Below are 15,012 nucleotides of genomic sequence, written 5' to 3' on the forward strand. Positions count from 1 at the left end.
CCAGAATTAGTCCTCTGCCTTGTGGCAGTTGAATATTAGGATAAATTTCGACTCCCTGTGATCCGGATATGGATTAAGCAGACAATCAAAGAATTAAAAAATGAGTTATAGATAATTTGTGTTTTACATACTGGGTTTATTGATGACTGTAGTACCCTTATATTTATATATGTTTTCATTCCATCTATATAATAAGTCTATAGTTGCTGCATGGCTAAGGTTAGCACAATATTGTTTGTGCATATTGTAATAAAAAACATAAGTGGCAGATTTTAATGTGGCAGCTGTGGTTTCCATTGATGCTTCACAAATGCATGTGTTCCTAAAATCCTTTTTCTGATTGTATTTGGCTATATGGTATCTATATGATTTAATTCACATCAGCATATAAAATTTTCCTGTACACCCCCACTCCCTAGTTTTTTTTTTCTGAATAAAGTTGAGACAATTAACTGGTACTGTGTGTGTTTCTTATATTTTCTTTTTAGATGTGGTGGTGATTTTCCCTCAACCATGTGTGCCTTACTGTCATAGTGTATGTCTGTGTTTCCTTTTTCTTCCTACTCAATTAACTGTTCTTATAACCTAGTTTGTTATGAGCGATAACCCTGATTATCAAAGTGGTTGCCATATTACAGCATAACCTTTTCTTTTTTTTAAAGCTTTGTACGTTGGTTGAATGAACAAGATTGTAATGTCTGCTTACATAACTTGTGCTCTCTGCCTAACATTTATGCTCACTTATGCATACGTCAGCAACTTTTTCAATGCTCATTTCTGCACATTTGCACTAGTGCGTCAATGATTTATTATATTTAGGGAATTGTAGAGATGGCTCCTGTTTAAAGGGACATGAACAAGAGAAGATGTGGTTCTGGTTGTTAACATGCTATATCAATTCATAGCATATTTTTCAAAAATCTTAACTATATAGTCTTAGCAATTTGAATGTTCTTTTCCTATACACTAATGTAGCCCTTTATCCCCCCCACCTTCCCTCTCCATTCTTTCCCTTTCATTGGACTTTTTTAACTGTGGTAGACTGACTTGAGCTCAGAACAGTGATCACATGCATCTTAGTTACAAATGTTCCAGGGGTCTTATCTGTCATAGCTGGGTGTCATCTGGAGTACAGGACAGTTTTGTTCTGTCCCAGCCATGGAGCAGTGGTTTCTCCCTTTGAATATATAGCATTCCTTGCTATTTTTCCATGTCTTCTTTACACTACTTTTTCACATTCAGTCCTGTACATTTTTTTGTAGGAGAGGTTTTTTCCCTTGCTGTCACTTTGGATTAGAGTTAATTGTATTATAGTTTCTGTACTTAACAATCTTACATAACATTATACTGAGTGATGTGAAGAGCAATACTCCTATCTGGTCTGTAACATTCTACATTCCTTCATCCCTATCTTCCCCTCACCCTTATTGCCTCTTGTCCTATGCCCTCTTAAATGCCTCTGACAATTCTTTCTGCACCACACATTCTGGTGGTCCATTCCATTTGTCTGCAAACATCTCTGTGAACAAGTACTTTTGGATATCCCAGATAGTAGTTAGCTGCTACAGTCTGCATGCTGCACCCCCGTTCTCCCACTCTCTGTCTTTCCTGTTCAGGATGTTCCCTTCATGTCTTCCTGACATGCATTGCTATCATGTTCCTACTTTTCTGTTCTGTTTTCTAGTGAGAAGATCTCTAACTCTTCTAGTCTCTGGTCATATCCTGTCTCCGCCATACCACTGACCTTTCTGGTGGCTTTCTTCTGGAATCCTTCCAGTAGCCTGCTGTCTCTTTCTTATATGGACCCCATAACTGCATACATTATTAAAAGCATGAAGTCCAAAAAGTGAGAACAGTCACCACGAGTAAATCCTTCTATAGAGTAGTCCCAACTCAAGCTCCTGACACAGTGAAAATATCCACGATGGAAATATGTAAAAAATTCATTTATTGGAAACAGAGAATAAGCGCTTTCGCATAGTTAAACTATGCTTCATCAGATACAATGTCATAAAATGATTCCAAAATACTTATACTAAACAACTTTTCTCATTAATTTAAAATGAAGCTTAATTGCCTTTCATCAGTTTAAAGCCAACATTACATTCAAATGCAGTTTAAATTCAATCCAATTCATTTTCTAAAGTGCAGCACTCACACTCATCACAAAATATTTCAAAGCATTACAAAAACCCTCTGACTAGGCAAAACGCTGCAGACTTCAGACATAAAAAATGCATTTACAAGCTCATAATTCAAAAGTGCATATTTTGAACAAAAGCATTACAACTTGGCAAATGGCATTCAGAAATGAGAACACATCCCTCACAGGCTGAGAGTTCTTTCATCAAAATACTATCATGGTGTTCCTTGTCTCTTAACTCATATAAACATAGCTAGAATCCCTTACCTTAATTGTAAGAAAATCTATACAATGCAAGTTGTTTAAGACAGTTCCACCATCAGTAAAAAAGCTGCACCGCAGAAGCATCAACAAACTGTTTGCCATTGCAAATTAAACATCATCCTATTCACTATTGAGGTCACATGTCTGGATTCTCAGTAGGGAGTTCCTCCTGACCTAAAAAGTTGTCCCCACGGTCCTAAAACAAGACCATAGAGACCGGGAACTAAGAAAATTTAATATAGGTCCAGCATTTAAATACATTCTTCATACTGATCCTACCCACCATGCGTGAGACCTGTAAAGATGTATATTTTCTATTACTAAAATTTTATGTCCCACATATAAACTTCAGTAAATAAACATAAAAAATATATAAAATATATATGAGGGAATATATATATATCAGTGTAAAACCAAAACCACTATAAACACGTATATTAATTCTCTAGTAATGAAGTAAAGGCAATATCTATATATTTACACGAACTACAAACTATTTCATATGTACTAGGATAAACCATGTTGCAAAATACACAATTAATTCAGCATTACTATCCTAGTGATACTTATTTTACATGAAACATAGAACGTGTTGTGTGTCTAAAAATTAACAAAACCTATAAGAAAGTGCTGTATTTACCACTAAATTTACATAGTAGTATACTACACAACATATTTATACTATACACATGCATATAAATCATAAAACAAACATAACCACATATTCACAAAGCAACAGATATAAAATATATCTATGGTATAAAAATGTATGTGTAACTATATACCCTTATGGGACAACAATGGCAAGATATTTATTCAAACGACATCTCCATAATGCTTCCTTTGGGCATCAAAACTATTCCTGTACATCAGTGTAGCTGAACTCAAAGGGCAGTTCTAATCCTACATCTCATGGTGGAGGAGTGTCACCCCATGTGAACATGCAGGGTTATATACCAAGACAAATATAGATATATAGGATGAAGGGTTACTCAAAACACCATTCTATCCAACTAAAACATACCCTTGCTACATATGTATATATATCAGACCAAGGGCTAATCTCAAAACGCCATTCTACCATGTTAAGACATGCCCTTACTATAAAATATAATAAGCAATAAAATAAAAATTAAAATATAAAACCTGTATATATGATCTGGATAACTAAGTACTATACTTATCTATTCCATCGTAAACATCTATAATATAGGGAGTACGTGCCCTGGTATAAAATTAATGATGTTTAGTAATGCATATACTGTAATGTTGAACAACAACTTCAAAGGTGACAAGATGTCCCTAGCATTAAATGCTTATACATCACACTCCTATAGAGCTATAGATAAAGGAAATGCCCAGTTGGCTAACCACAAATTAAGAGGAAAAAAGGGGATAATACCCACTTTTAATATCCTGACTACTAGGAAGTATGGGCTATAGAATTCTAGATAGCAAAACCAACTTTATTTACGCTCAATCAACATCGGTTTAATAGAGATGAAGCCATTCAGCCCTGGAGAATTATGTGCCGCTAGTTTTAAGATCCAGTGTAACTCGGCTCTAGCCAACCTTTGTTCAATACTACCTCTTCTTAAAGTTGGAATGATTATGTCCAAAACCCTAAAAGTGAAAGAATGAGAAGGACACTCTTTAATATGCCTGGCCAAAGCATTAGTGTCATCCTGCTTATGGATCTCATAAAGGTGGTCATAGATACGGTCCCTTAGCCTTCTCTTGGTTAGACCCACGTAAAATGCTGTACAAAAAGAACAGGTGGCCAAGTAAATCACATTTTTGGTATTGCAGTCAGCATAGTACTTGGGTTTGAAAACAAAATTCATACTGGGATGTTGATAAGTCTGTATATTACTAATGCTCTTGCACCTTGGGCAGTGTAAACAAGGATATGTTCCTTTCCTGACCAGGTCCCCTAGTACTAGACTAGTGGATTTCCTTATATTCGTGACCTGTCGGTCATTACATAGTTGCCTCTTAAGATTATTGCAATTCCTATAGCAAAATGTTGGTGCAGGTCCTACAATCTTGCTAATTTCTTTATTTACCGAAGGACATTCCAGTGCTTCCTAATCACACTTCTTACACTTTCCACTTCATTGGTGAATTTAATGACATAACTAAGCCTTTTTCCACGGATATTGGGGCCCATAGTGGCTCCCATCCTACATCCATTCTTAATATGGAACACCGGACTAGCATCATGTTCTAAAACTCCAAAATTTCATTTCTTACCCTTCTAACCATAGTCATGTCATATCCCCTATCCCTAAACAGGGTTTCCATATTATTAACTTCATTCAAAAGATCATCTTTATTTTGACATAATCTAGATACTCTTATAAATTGACTAGTGACTATGCCACGGAAGGTATAGGTTGGGTGCATGCTATCTGGTGCTAACAATGCATTCTTCCATACAGCTTTCCTGTAAATCCTGGTCACAATTTCACCCTCTTTGTCAACCTGAAATTAACTTCATAACTTGAAATCTCCACTGTAAACCTCAAAAGTCTGTTGTGGTTTGTAGATAACCAAGGAAATGATGAAAACTATCTGACGTACCTTCCCAAACTATAGTATGTCATCCACGAACCTTCTATAGTATCTTATGTATCTAGAAGATTCGTGGGTAAACAGGAACAACTTTTCCCACCAGTAGACCACCAAATTAGCATAACTATTGGCACAGGGGTGCCCATGGCAACCCATGCCTGTAGATAATAGTCATTTTCAAAAATAAACACATTGTTGTTAAGCACTGTGTCAAGAAGCTGAGTTATCAGTATTATTCTATCATTTGTATATTGTGTTTCTTTATGCAGAAGCTCTCTAATGTACTGTATCCCTATATCATTAGGGATAGAGGTAAAGAGCTTTTCCACATCCATGGTTATGAGGAGGTACTCTGTGTCCTTCATTTCTAAATGTAGGCCCTTAAGGCTATCTATAAGTTGGTAAGTGTCACTAAGAATGGTGTGACAATTACTCACTACTGGATGTAGGAGGCTCTCCAAAAGATCGATATATCCTCACCTGCTACAATAGGTCTCATCGAACAGGCCAAATCTCTTTGTGGATCTTGGGGAGTCCCTTAACTATGGGAATAACGGGGTCAGATATTAACAAGTATTCATACATTTCAACACTAATTTGTCTACATAATAATAGATCATATACATTTTCATGAACTGTTAGTATAATGGAAGAGACCTGCTGTGCAGTGATGTGCTTATAGGTATTGTGATCAGACAACAATAGCAATCTCATGCTATTCACATAGTCATCCACATCCATCAGAACTACACCCCCCCCTTTATCAGCAGGTTTCACAATCAGATTATCATCACTTCTCAATTTAACCAGGGCTTGAAACTCGTCCCTATTAAGATTGCAAAATCTTCCTTTTGTGTTATTACATGCTAGAGAAAACAATGTGTAGAAATCTCTTTCGCATAGATCTAGAAAACATTGCACCATAGGATGTATAGGAGGTATAAAGGTACTATTATTTTTAAGTATGTTGATTTAGTTACCCCACTCATCCTGGTATCATCAGCCGGAAAAACAACCTTAGACAAACTCGTCTACAAAATAATCTTAAGTCCAAAAGAGTGTCCTCTAATGATGTTTTAGTTGACGGAATAAATGTAAGTCCTCTGTTAAGAAGGCTATGCATAGCTGTGTCCATATTATAGCTAGAAAAATTAAACACAAGAGTCAATGCCTGGTTCTTCTGTTGACTATATTCCCTTCTTCTGAAGACTTCCGTTTTCTTGGTCCCCTGCTGCTGGATCTTCCCTGGAGCTGGGGCAAACTTCCTTTGATAAGGTAAAAAAGATGGATTCGAGGTGCCTGGTGTACAGCTGCTTTTAGGTATAGCTCCTGGATTCTTATAGCCTTGCATGGCCTCTTGATTAGGTGGAGGTGTGTCTGTGGTTGGAAAATCTATAGGGTCTAAAGCACTCACCCTGTTAGAGGAAACCACTGACTGTGGAATAAACTCAGAGTTATTAAGCTGTTGAAACAAATTATTAGTAGATACAACACTTGCTGCCAGATTACTATGTTTCTGTACATACTGCATAGACTTGGCCTGACCTTCTTGGTACCTAGGCCATACAAAGACATGACCATTTTGGAAATCCAACAGATCTCTCCTTAATTTATGCTGTTTGGTCTTACACAGTCTCTCACCAAAAGATTTAACCTGGGTGAATGTCAGTTGAAGTTTTTCTATGCAATAATCTGAGCTGAAATTATCAACTAACCTTTGGTAAAGCACATCAGTTCTAGCACGGAGGTCAGTCTCCAGTGGAGAAAAATAGTTCAAAAGTAACTTCACATAATCAAAGCCCAGGCCTATATTCAAGTCTTGCCACTGCTTCAATAAGGACGGATGGGAGTCCCGCATGCAGAAAACCCGCATGCCTCTGGCGGCGACCTTATGGTGCAAGCAAGCTTCTAAATGTAATCTTTGCCACATGTACCTTTGTAGTTGGTAAAGATTATTTTCCAGCGTTTTTAGTTGCTCATGAAATTCCTGTATATTTTCTCCATTATCAATCATCGATGTGTGGGCCCCCACTTCATTCAGGTCCAGCGACAATAAAGGGTTGAGTTCACGTACAAATAAATCTGTCCATAAACGAGACAAATCCCTCGACACTGGAATAGAAGCAGTCCCAACATTCTGGCCTTCCATCGTGTGAATTGAGTTGTGAACAAAAAAATGCAGGAAAAGCATGGTCTAAACTTGGCTCTGTAGATTAGAAGCATTACATCTTTGCTTCTGGGGTCTATTCTCCCTAAGATTTCACCCCTGAATTCTGTTTGCTGTTGCCAAATCTCTCTCTCTATCTTACTCCCCCCTCTCTTTCCTCTTAGTGGTTTATTCCAGGTGTGGTTAACACCTTCTAGAGCCTTTCTTACTCTTTTGGCATCAGTTCCACTCATCCCAGCTAATAATTCACTTCAGGATTAATGTGGCTAATGCAAAAAATACAACCACCAACCACAAAAGAAACATTTCACCTCACGAAAAGCATCAGTGCAAACAACATCATAAAAGGACAACGCTGGAAGATGCTTTTCTTTTCATTGCACGTTCTGGTACCTCGGCTATTCGCCTTCAAATGGAACAATTTAATGCAAAATATCACCTCCTTATATACCAAACACGGCAAACAATTATATACAATTAATCAATTAAGTTCTCATACTCATTATTAACTAATTTTCATATGATGTAACCATATACTTTAAACATAGAATAATAATTCACGTGTACATAAAAATACATGTAATTTTTTTCTTTATACATATGTATATATAAAAACAGTTTTACCACATTTTGTAAACTAATGTATTCATGAAAAAATTTTCATGTTGACCTTTTTAATTTAATCAAGCCCATATTTATACTAAACTAACTGTTTTAAAATATATCATAATTAATATTCATGAATTTATTCCTACTATACATACTCTTTTGTCCTACTATACTTTATTTTAGAAAGTTATATTACTATCTAAATTCATTCCCTTAGGACTTAATGTATTATAATTTACTATCATCCTGTACTCAAGTTTATTCATTTTCCTTTTAAAGTTGCCATTATGAACTTTAGGTTGTGCTAGTACACTAAAAGTGAATCCCCCCATTTGCCCTTGATGTACAGATATAAAATGATTAGCTACAGGGCTATCCATATTTTTCCTTCTGATATCTCCAATATGTTTTAAAATCCGAACCTTAACCTTTCTTGTAGTTTGTCTTATATACCACAAAGTCTTGGAGCAATTACATCCAATAATATAAACCACCCCACATGAGTTGCAGTTAAATTTCTCCTTGGCAAAGTAAGTTTTTCCATTAATTTTATTACCATGTAGATTTTTAACCTTATTGCACACAGTGCAATTCCCACATCTCTGCATGCCAACAGATTTTCCATCCCTAATCCCATGAATTTTTCTATTAAGTAATTCTTTCAAATTATTATGCTTGCCATGTAAGAAATTAACATGTTTGGGGAAAAAGGTTTCCCACCGTAACATCCTCCATTACCATACCCCAAAATTGTCTTACTATTTCCTCCAAAGTTTCAGAAAAGTCAGAAAACTTAGTTACAAAAAATAACTTTTTCTCTTCTGATGACCTATTTCTCTCTACATAATGATAACCTGTGACTCGTGCAGTACTTTGCATTTATTTTCACTGAACTTCAGCTGCCATCCTTCTGCCCAGTTGTTCAGTTTTCCACATCCTTCTTCAGACTTTTCCCCAAAAAGCACATTGGTTGCTATCCTGGAACCTATGTTATTTTCTAAGAATGCTACCAGTCTTTCCCTCAGGATTATCTTCATGAATTTCCTGACAGTGCTGTTAAAACAGGGCTGTAGTTCCCTGGATGATTTTTCCTATTCCTCCCTGTCCCCTTCACAGTACAAAGTTACTATATTTGCTGTTCTCCACTCCTCTTGCACTTCTGTACTGACCAGTGATATGTTGAAAATTTCTATCAAATGGTCCACCAGCACACTAATCAGATTCCTGAAGATTCTGAGAGGAAATATGTTGTATCTTTGTGCTGTATCCTCTCTTAAAGATGGCTGACAGATGTTTATCTGCAAATGTAAGTGTGTTAAATGACAAAAAAGAAAGTTTCCATTTTAGGTGTATCCTTAAACACTGGCAAATTGTTTCCATTTTAGTTGTATCCTTAAGCACTGACAAATTAACATAGGCTTCTAATGTGAAACTCAAATCACAGTAGATACTATGGACCTATTCTGAAGAAGGGAATTTCCAAACTGATATTTTTCTGAAGAAAGTTAAGGCAGACACTGTTCAGTATTATTCCTTAGCGATTCCTGTAATTAGAAATGTGAGGCAGCATTAAAGATGTAAATGGCAGTCAGATACATTATTAATAGTGTAACCTTGAGTGGAGCTGTTGACACTACTGAATTCCTGCTACAGTTCAAATCAGCAATCACTGGTTTTGTGACTAAATTAGAACTAGAGACCTATAAGCTAGACTGTATTTTGGTAATTCTGTCTGTCAATGTGAATGCACAACTCAGACCTGATCTAGGTATGATGTGTTCCAAATTAAATATACATTATAAAGATGATGTTCCTTAAACTGGCTTTGTGCTATGTTCAGTCCAGAAGATCACTGGAAAATTCTTCAAGACAGCTGCAGACCAGATACCTTTAAAACAATACTGTGCTCAGCTTAGACTACATTTAATTTCTTTTAAAATTGTCATTCTTTCTTATCTAGAGTTATAGCTGTTAAAAATTGTCCAGTGTGTTCACTGACTACTCCTCAGTAAATTTAGAGCGTTCCTTTCTAGCTGCTCCAGAGATAGAGATTCACCCTGGAGAGTTTCCCCAGGAGATGTTTAGAACCACAGAAAATGACAAAATCTAAGATCTGTGTATTTTAACAAAAAATATGCCAATCAAAGGCCTTCATGATTAGGGAATGCCAAAGATTAGCTGCAACAAAAATTAACAGTCAACATAATGAAATAAAATGAGGCCTTGCTAGTGTACAGGAAGTGCAGGTTGGAACTCGAGTTCAACCCTATGTCAGACACCCAACAGGAACTTTACATCTGTATTGTAAAATATGAAAAATTACTGAACAAATCTTCTGAATTCATTTGCATTAAGTGCAACCATCTTTATGAGAGGATAAAACACAAGGTTGACACCTGTATTGTAAAATATGAATGATTACAGACCAAATCCTCTGAATTCATTTACATTAAGTATAAAATTTTGTTTAGATGTCTTAGTGGAGAGCAAACATAAAGAAAGGGCTTGCACCATTCCTCTGATTAAATCTTCTTACTCCAGTACGACGCTACTCAATTCACTGAATACCATAACTAACTCTACACTACCATTGATAAGGGAGTGAAATACATTTATAACTTTTGCTTCAAAACTGAATTGGCATTAGATTAATTGATAGATTTATCAGAAATGTTCAGCATGGAAAGAATTTTTGTGTTTTAATTTAAATTTGAAAAAGAAAGGGAACGTCTAAATAATGTTGAAATTGGTCAGGGTATATTTAAAACAGAAAGTAAATTAATGTTAGAGGAAAGAAAAAGGCCATAAGTTAAGCGATTATCCTTAAACCATATTGATACAGAAATGCTTTATAAAGTTATTTTTGGTCATCTCTGTTCTTGATCATCAAGGTCCATCTTAGAGTACTGACCATTCATTCCTGTCTGGCTTTCAAAATTCACATTGCCAGCTGTGGTGAGAATAAAACTGAAGTGTACCATCAGATACCCCCCTCCATGATAAAAATGTAAAGTTAGCTGCACTGGCAGGAAGCATCAAAAGATACGCTAAACAGTAAGCATATGGTAACATGTACAAGGGATGAAGAGAAGAGGAAAGATTATTATTAAAGGTTAACATATGAGTTTCATGAGGAAAGAGGGTTAATAGAGGTTATCAGTAGAGTTTCATGGTTGTTTAGAAAGAAAAGAGTAGGAAAAAAAACAGGAACAAAATAAAGACTCTGAGAAAGCAGCATAAATGTTTGGAATATAGTATGTAAACACAAATAATGATTAAGAAAGGAAAGTAACCCCCCCCAATGTATTAATGAAGAAGGAATAGCTAAACATAGGGAGGGGTAATTGAATAATGTAGGTCAGCAAACAGACAGAGTTAGAAATGTTTTCAAAAACAGAATAATTTGAAAAAAATAAATAAATTTGACAATCAGAAAATGGGAAGTAAGGAGAAAGAAAAAGGTAAGATAGAGAAAGAAAGAGATAGATAGAAACAATTGAGAGAGGGAGTCTGCAAGAAAAATGAAATTAAGTGAAGCAGATACAGACAAAAAGTTGTTCAAGTTATAAAAGTGAAGGAAATGGAGTATCATTAGGTAAGATTATAGATTTTATCAAATATTAGATGAATGACAAGTAAATGTGTTAGTGGTGTATTTAATGAATAGATGAAAGAGAGTGAGGGATAAAAAAGAGGTATATTTGATGGATTGATACAATTCCTGTGGGGGGGAGCGATAAAGACGCAATGTAAAATGAGACTTATAACTTATTTAAATATCAGCTATGAAGTATTTGTGAAAGTACTATAGAAATGAGCAGGTGTCAGCTAGTAGAAGCATTTTAAGCAGAAATAGGGAGGGTATATAACAAACAGCAAAAACCTACTGACTCCTAAATAGTTTGTTGGAAGTACAGCATGAGAAGAGAAATGTGCATTAATAACTTTAGATGTGGAAAAGGTATATTGCAGTATTAAATATGAAGTTTTAATTAATTTCTGATTTAAGAGTTTTGCAGTTATAAATTATACAGTAACTTGATGTAAAGAAGTGTATGAAGAGTCAAGTGTAATTCCTGTGGTAAATGGATTTCTTCGTATGCACAGCAAAATGGGAGGGGTATAAAGCAAGGATGTCCCTTAAGTCCAGTTTGTTTATTATACATATGAAACAAATAGCAAGAAACAACACTGAGTTAAAAACATAAACTGTGAAAACAGAAAGATGAGTAATTTTCATTATTTATTTAAATATGCAGATGATGTTATGTTAATAACTGTAATACACAGTGGTTACAAAAAATTACAGTTATATAATTGCAGAAGAAACTTCAAAAACTGGAACCAAATGTAAATAAAGAAAACAGGAAAACATAGGGCAAAAGTTCAAAAATAGACAAACACATACATTACAAAAAAAATGAGACATTAAGTATAATTGGGGTGATTGAAAATGCAGAAAAGTTAAACTAAAGTTGGTTTTACAAAAATTATAAAATAAAATACTGTTAGCCTGTGAGTCAACTTCATCTTATCTTTTAGGGAAAAAAGTATAGCTTATAAAGTCCTGGTTAGTTGCCATCTGGTCTTATGCAATAAAGTCTTATGAATGGCTCAAAGGTTTGGAGGCAAGGTGGATAAAAAATTTCTTTATGCAAGCATGGGAGTCTAGACCTTTCCACATAAAGAAGGTAATTGGTTGCAAGAATGAAGATTAAGGTGGGTTAAATGTGACATGCTCAGTAGTTTATTATGGTTTTATGGATTTGTTTTTATACATGGGAGGAGAATGTTTTGAGTTAAAAAAGATTCAGGATATACTATGAGTGATGACAAATGTGCTAAGAAGGTTAGAAATGCAAGAAGGAGGGATGAGGATGGATATATCTTCTTCTTCTTTCGGCTTTTCCCGGTTAGGGGTCACCACAGCAGATCACCTGTCTGCTCATGATTGGCAGTGGAGTTTTACAATGTCGAGTTGCCAGCCCGGCACCCAACCTTCCACAGAAGGCACACACATGCACACACTCACACCTAGGACCAATTTAGAGTGTCCAATCCACCTACAGCATGTCTTTGGGATGTGGGAGGAAACCGGAGCATCCGGAGGAAACCCACGCGACCACTGGGAGGACATGCAGACTCCACACAGAAGGCACCCCAGCCAAGAATCGAACTGGAGAAATGAGGATGGATATATAACAAAGTAATTTGGGTAATTAAAAATTGGAAGGTGAAATAGAGATTTGGGATGCATGGCTAGGCTTAAAAAGGCCATTTTGATCATAAGCCTGATAAAAACCTATGAACCACTCCTGGAACAAGAACAGTAAGGCACGAGAGGCAGTGAGTGAAATCTGTATAGACATTGGGTGGAATGAAAAGCAATTTTAGCTAAAAGGAGGAAAATAGAGGATGACTCATATATATGTGGGATTTAAATGGAGAATAGCAAGCAGGTTATTACCAGTAAACCAACAAATGAAATATATGGTGAGAGAAGAAAGAGTAGTATGTTTAGTAATATGAAATAAAGGAGAGGAAACCTAGATGTATGTCTTTTTACACAGTAAAAGAACAGAGTTTCTCTAGAAAATATTGGAACAAGAATTAGATATTCTACGTTTGAGTAAGGTATCAGAAGGAAGGAGGGAGATGTTGAGTATTCACTTCGAGGATACACTGTTACATAGCATTGACTAATACACAGATCAATCTGTGCATTCAGATATTTTCTTTCTACTTGCTCATATACATTAGGGTGTCCAGCCAGCACTGGAACAGACACTTGTGCATAGATACATATATCCAACTACCACCTTTTTACATTTGATCACAAGGAAGAAAATAACATAGAGGATTATGATCGGATCGCTGATCATAACTTGTTGATTATGCATTCAAGATGTGGATGCTAATGAAATCACCTTGAGGGCAAAGCTCAAGAGGTGAATCTTGACATCCTTGTTAGGAACACATAATTTAGGGTCATGATAGGAAAAACAATCATAATTCTTTGTAGTGCATGGATCTTTAACTGCTCCATGCACTACTAGTTATAGGAAAAATGGAGAAAAAAATCACTGTTTTTCCAGCTTTGAAAGCTATAAAGCACTTAGTGACTTCACAAGCACTGTTAGAAATGTATTATAGCGCGCAGTTCTTTATGTTTGCACTCACATTGCCATGCTTCTAAATTGTCCAGATTTGTGCAGAATATCCAGACTTTTGCCTTGTTTGTTTGGTTTGTTCCTCATAAAGTCCATGGTTTTCAGACAACTCAAACAGGATTGAAGTTACTGAATAGTAACATACATTTGAGTTTCAGAGTTTGTATCCTTCAGAGAAAATGCAGGTGAGCACATCCTGTGATTCTTGCTACTTTCTAAGTTTGTAAGCGGAATGGATACCTTATCATTACTGACAGCAGGCAGAACCAAATGTTTTATTCTGCCACTGTGTTCACTGGTCAGTACAGGCAGTCTTTTCAGCCTAGCTCAGGACCTGACCTTATCAACTTAAGCAGGGGGTGCTTAACATTTGTTAAGGGTGGGTCTCAGCCCTACTCTAATGCTTAACTGATTTCTCTTTTTCTGAATACTGGAGCTCCATGCACTACAGTTTAATAATATGCATTGGCTTAAAATTATACAATTAATTTTAGTTTTTAAAAGGAAATACTTATGAGGTTGCAGCTACTAACATTACTGATTTTTTTTTAGTAATATTCGTGAATCCCAACTTTACTCAAAATGTACAATGTCTCTAGCTGGAGTTAACATACTTGTCATTAGTACCAATGTAATTAAACCCCAGTATTAACAATTTCTACCAGAACAAGATTTTTTGATTTGAACTAATATCAGAGTCAGCATTAGGTCCTTTACCCTTCTCAATATTCTTAAATAGCCTAACCCACAATTTCTATTTTGTCTTGTTTTTTATGCTGATACGCTCATGCTATTTTTAGACAAATCCTTCAATAACCTAAATAAGAAAATGAAAACATTATACAAAATTAGCAAGTTGAACTACTGCCAATAAAGTTATCACCCAAATTAGTGATCATGCAGACAACCCTTTCACTTACTAGAGTGTCAGCATATTACCTAAGAGTCATATTAGCCTCTAATCTGAACTTTAAGCAATGTATAGAAACTACAACTGATAAGAACATAACACAATTAAGATTTCACACCTTCTGTCACCCACTGCAGAGCAAGCTTTAGCAATTTGTTTGTTTGTGTCTTCCGGC

The 15,012-nt window shown here is 35.7% G+C and overlaps 1 protein-coding gene across 2 annotated transcripts in view; it reads right to left on the reverse strand.

Annotated features, from left to right (window-relative positions):
* LOC122811999 (serine/threonine-protein kinase 10-like) overlaps positions 1-15,012 on the reverse strand; it is a 504,844-nt gene that overhangs the window by 418,656 nt on the left and 71,176 nt on the right. The window contains exon 1 of one of the 2 annotated variants that reach the window (XM_044084214.1): positions 2,411-2,476. The exons of the other annotated variant lie outside the window; for it this stretch is intronic. The gene's annotated coding sequence lies outside the window, so the exon portion shown is untranslated. Of the gene's footprint in view, positions 1-2,410; positions 2,477-15,012 lie in introns of those variants that run through there. 2 annotated transcript variants of the gene reach the window in all.

This window comes from Protopterus annectens, chromosome 9.part0, assembly GCF_019279795.1.
Source record: "Protopterus annectens isolate FY-2018-M chromosome 9.part0, PAN1.0, whole genome shotgun sequence".
NCBI classification, from domain to species: domain Eukaryota; kingdom Metazoa; phylum Chordata; order Ceratodontiformes; family Protopteridae; genus Protopterus; species Protopterus annectens.